The sequence below is a fragment of the Lactuca virosa genome, chromosome 4 (assembly GCF_052849685.1).
Source record: "Lactuca virosa cultivar CGN04683 chromosome 4, Lactuca_virosa_CGN04683_v6, whole genome shotgun sequence".
Lineage (NCBI taxonomy): Eukaryota > Viridiplantae > Streptophyta > Magnoliopsida > Asterales > Asteraceae > Lactuca > Lactuca virosa.
This window is the reverse complement of record NC_136429.1, coordinates 61172215-61177761: the sequence shown is the minus strand read 5'-3', so window position 1 is coordinate 61177761 and position 5547 is coordinate 61172215.

Here is a 5547-nt window from a genome sequence, read left to right as displayed (position 1 = left end):
AAAGAATACATACCAGCTACGACATCGGGCACTGCGCGGACCTCCTCTGCTGTCAACTGAAAGGCTCTCCCTGTGACACCCAAATTTTTTGCAAAAATTTTAAACTTTTAAAACGCATCTAAATTAAATTAAAACAACTGAAATAGTCGTAACATAATCCATCAACTTAATAATCATATAAAATAAGTGCGGAAGTAATAATAATAATAATAAGGTCCCAACAAAAATAACTAGTAGCGATGTCCCGGTGCTCCATGTCAAGCCTTAGCCTCTTTAATCTTAACACCTGAAAAGTTATAAGGGAAACCGTAAGCACAAAGCTTAGTGAATTCAAACACAGACATTGTACTAACATTTATATTTACTAACCCTAATCCATTTTCCATTTATAATTATATGATAAGGGCAAAGAACGAATCAATGCCAATAATACAAGAAGGACTTGTAGGTTTGAACCGCACCGGGAAGATCCCGTATCATTTGGCCCTAATCACCGCACCTCATGATGAGTATTACGTTGGTGATATTACCTACCCACCGCACCGGTAAATCCGTATCCTTTGGTGGTGTCCCCATATCCATAATTAGTTACATACAGTGCACATGTACGAATTAAAACAATGGTTATATAGCATGCCTTATAATAAATTCAAATAATCACACACGAGCTAACTAGCAAACGCAAACATCAATACAACGGTGTGAGAGAACTCACCTTGAGTGAGTAGTAAGGATAGATAACAATAAAATAATGCTACCAAGCTTGAGAAAACTTCAAAACCTCACCTAAGAAGGACTAAAGGTTAGAAAGGAGAAGTAATGAAGCTATGAGTTGAGAAAAGAGTAATCACAGCAAGGTCTCTAAAACAGACCTGCTGTTCAAAACGGATTTACTCCAAAATATAAAACAGAAACATAGCTTTAACAAAATTTTATAGGAAACTATGGTTGTTCAGAATTCCAGAACCATAAAGAACTCCTTCTAACTCCAAAAGATGAATTAAATATGAATTTTACAAAATGGTGTATCACTTCTGTCTCCAACAATACAGTCAAGTGATGTTGGCCAATTCTATCCAACTTGTGAGTAGAATTCGTCTAAAACAAAATTCAGAGAAGTAGAGGACATACACATGAAAGTCTCAGAGTTGGAATTTAATGAAAAGCATCTCCCAAACGCCAGATATAAAATTCACATTGTGGACAATCCCAGCACTAGCAAAAGCTGGTGACTGCCCACTGATCTGGAGTGTGGATCCATTCTAACCAATGTATAATTGGAAATAACACCCCATATTCTCCAGATCTTAAATTCATAATATAAGGAAGATATAGAAACTTGGAATCACTCTGGATCCTTTTCCAAGCCTTAGAAATGATGAAAACAAAATGACATATCAGAACAGACCCGGATCAGACCTAACGTCAAAGATGCCATTCTTTCCCATAGATAAATTCCTTATCAGTGAGGTTGGCCTGCTTAAGAAAGTTAGCCAACTCAATTTGTGAACTTTTGGAACTGATTTGGGGTCGGTTGGAGTTATGGAGCTCAAGATATGAATTTTACAAAATGACTACAGATCTGATGGAAAACAGAATCGTAGCCATCCGTGATTCCTTTTTGGCTTATCCATCCTTCTCCCTTTGAAACACATTTTAAGACGTGTTCATCATCCCAATTTAGTCCCCATGATCATGGTGGTACTAAAAAGGGTTAGGTATCATTAGGATTTCATTTTGCCACAAGATTGTAATAATAATCAACATGAAAATGAACATAAAGCAAATAAAATCACCATTCTCCCTTTTAGGGTTTCCATGATCTTTTGCCACGTGTAATCCCCTAGATCCATCATCCACCATATATGGGGTGAAGATAGGATCTTGAGATGATGTATAACATACAATTACAAATCAAATAGGAAGGAGAAGAAGTGAAGATGAAATCATAAAACTAGAACAAGGTTATGAATCAAGTTGTAAGAAATAATAAGGAGGTTCATACCAATACGAATCAAGGCTGGAAATGAACAAGAATTAAGCTCCAAACAACAGCCCCTTGGCTGCTCTTGATCCCAAAGAGAGAGAGAAGGATGGCGTGAGGGCAGTGGCGGAGCCAGGATCAAAGTAAAGGGGTATCCCAATTTTATTTTTAAGGTAACCCAAAAACTTTTTCCGGGGTACTTGGGCTTCCCCGATTCAATTTCGGTTTTCTAAACCCAAACCTTAATCGAATCTTTAGATAACCTCAAGTCTTGTTATATAAACATGAAGTTGAAGTATATTTTGATACTTGAATCGATGTGGGATTCAAAGTAGATATCAAATGAAGTATGAGGATAACAAGCTTATATAATAGACAAAAATGGTTGAGGTTACATATGTTTGGCGATGTGGGATAGAGTAGGCCCATAGCCCATGGACTTCAATAAAAGGAGTTTACAATATGATCAAAAGAGTCCAATAACATAAGAAAATCAGACATTGGTTAAATAAATTAACCCAAGGTTACAAGAATAATTGAATTAAAATAACTAAACGTATCGAGAAAAATCGGGGCGTTACAACTCTCCCCCACTAAGAACGGACTTCGTCCTCGAAGTCAACACCTAAAAACAGATCCAGATAGTGAGCCCTCATCTCGCCTTCCGGTTCCCAAGTCCATTCCGAACCCTTCCTATGTTGCCACTGCACCTTAACCAGGTTTATAGTTTTGTTGCGGAGAGCTTTCATCTTTCGTTCTAAAATAGCGATTGGTTTCTCAACATAATTGAGACGCTCGTCAACCTGTATTTCCTCCAGTGGTATCACAGTGGTCTCATCAACAAGGCATTTTCATAACTGATACACGTGAAATGTATTATGAATTAGACTAAGCTCTTCAGGCAGCTCTAAACGGTAAGCCACCTTTCCTACACGGGCTATGACCTTGTAGGGTCCAATGAATCGGGGTCCGAGCTTTCCCCATTTTCGAAATCGAATCACACCTTTCTAGGGGGAGACTTTGAGAAACACATAATCTCCCACCTGGAACTCAAGACCGGAGCATCTTTTGTCGGCATAACTTTTCTGACGACTTCTCGCTGTAACCAAATGATCCCGAATCACGTGGATTTTCTCTGTAGTCCGAAGCACGATATCGGTACTCCCAAGTACCCTCTGCCAAACCTCACCCCAACAAACGGGCGCCACGAATCATATCTAACAAAGACGACACCATCGTCATCCGGAGACACTTAGATCGAATCGGTTCGGTAGATTGTTTACGACTGAGAGCATCAGCTACAACATTAGATTTACCGGGGTGGTAGTGAATTTCACAATCATAATCTTTTACCACATCCAACCATCTGATCTGCCTCATGTTCAAATCCCACTACTCGAACAAATATTTCAGACTCTTATGGTCAGTGTATATGATACACTTCACTCCATAGAGATAGTGTCTCCAAATCTTAAGAGCGAAAACAATAGCCCCAAGCTCCAAATCATGAATGGGGTAGTTTCATTCGTGGGGTTTCAGCTGTCGGGAGGCATAGGCTATCACCCTGTCCCGTTGCATTAACACAGCACCAAGGCCCTGAAGCGATGCATCACAGTAAACCACCATATCCTCAACCCTATCAGGTAAGGCCAAAATCAGAGCATCATACAATCGCTTCCTCAGCTCATCAAACGCAAATTGTTGCTCCGGGCCCCCAACGAATTTCACTGATTTCTTGGTCAATCGGGTGAGTAGCAAGGCGATTTTAGAGAAATTTTCAATGAAACTACGGTAATAACCGGCTAAACCCAAGAAACTGCGAATTTCAGAAGGTGTTTTTGGAATCTCCCATTGTTTAACCGCATCAACCTTGGCTTGATCAACCTTAATACCGTGTTTGTTTACCACATGCCCCAAAAACTGAACTTCTTCTAACCAAAATTCACATTTTGAGAATTTAGCATAAAGCCTTTCTCTTGCCAGAGTTTCCAGAATCTCCCGAAGGTGTTGCTCATGCTCCTCTTTGGTCTTAGAATAGACCAAGATGTCATCAATGAACACTATGACCGAACGGTTAAGCATCGGGCTACACACCCGGTTCATGAGATCCATAAACGCTGCGGGTGCATTGGTGAGCCCAAAAGGCATCACCACGAACTCAAAATGCCCATAACGAGTACAAAATGCTTTTTCTCAATGTCTTATTCACGAACCCGCATCTGATGATAACCGCAACGTAAATCAATCTTAGAGAACCAAGACGCTCCCTGAAGCTGATCGAAAAGATCGTTAATACGTGGAAACGGGTACCTATTCTTTATCATGCGCTTGTTTAGCTCCCTATAATCAATACACATTCACTGGGTCCATCTTTCTTCTTCACAAAGAGAATAGGAGCACCCCATGGCGAGCAGCTTGGCCGTATAAACCCTTTATCACTTAGTTCCTGAAGTTGATCTTGGAGCTCTTTCATCTCAGGTGGTGCCAAGCGGTAAGGAGATTTAGCTACCGGAGTCGCACCCAACACCAAATCAATGCGAAACTCCACTTGCCGAATAGGTGGCAAACCAGGGAGTTCCTCCGGAAAGACATCGCTAAAGTCGGAAACGATAGGAACGTCGTCTAGTGCTATAGTAGAAGAGCAAGAAGCGATGGCCACGCGGGGAATGTCCCCCTGAATGATAAGTTCTCCACCTCTAGGGTTTTGAACACGAACTTGCTTCTTACGGCAGTAGATTTCCACATCACATGCATCAAGCCAATCCATGCCTACGATAACGCAGAGCTCTCGCATCGCAATAGGGCTAAGATCAATGGGGAATTCAACTCCAGAAAACTCGAGATTGCAACCCTGATAAACATCGGTGACATAAATAGTGTGGTTGTCGGCAACTTCGACAACCATTGGGTGAGCCAATTTTCCAATACTACGCCCCAAACAATTAATAAACATGCGATATACAAAAGAATGGGTAGCACTGCTATCAAACATAACAACATCGGGCTCGGAATCTAGCAAATAAGTGCCTGCCACTGTCGCTGTAATCACCGACTCCTCCGCAGTCATCTGGTGAGCACGACCTCGTGTCACCATAGTGGGTCCCTTAGAGGACGATGCAATTGCAGGATTTGTACCCCCGTCTCCTTTACCAGTCTTCAACTTCGGGCATTCGGGCTTCTTGTGTCTCGTCTCGTTGCAGTGATAGCAGGCGGGAACTGCAGAAGTAATATGAGGTGCTGCACTCGCAGGGGGATCCCTACAATTCTTCCAATGATGCCCTGGCGTTTTGCAGTTGTAGCATATCAACGGATTTTTCTCGCCCTGAAGACGTCCTATACTCATACCTTGACTTACTACCCTGCTTTCGCTTTTCCTGGGCATCTCTGGATGTCTTGGAAGAGGTGTCATTGGCCTCCCTCTTGGACTGGGTCTGCAACTCGATTTCCCTCCTCCTCGCTGCATTCATGATCGTGGATAAGGTCGAGAAATCCTGCATGCTAACAAATTCCCGAATCTCGGTACTTAGGATGGCCATGTACCGGCTGACCAACCATGCCTCGTT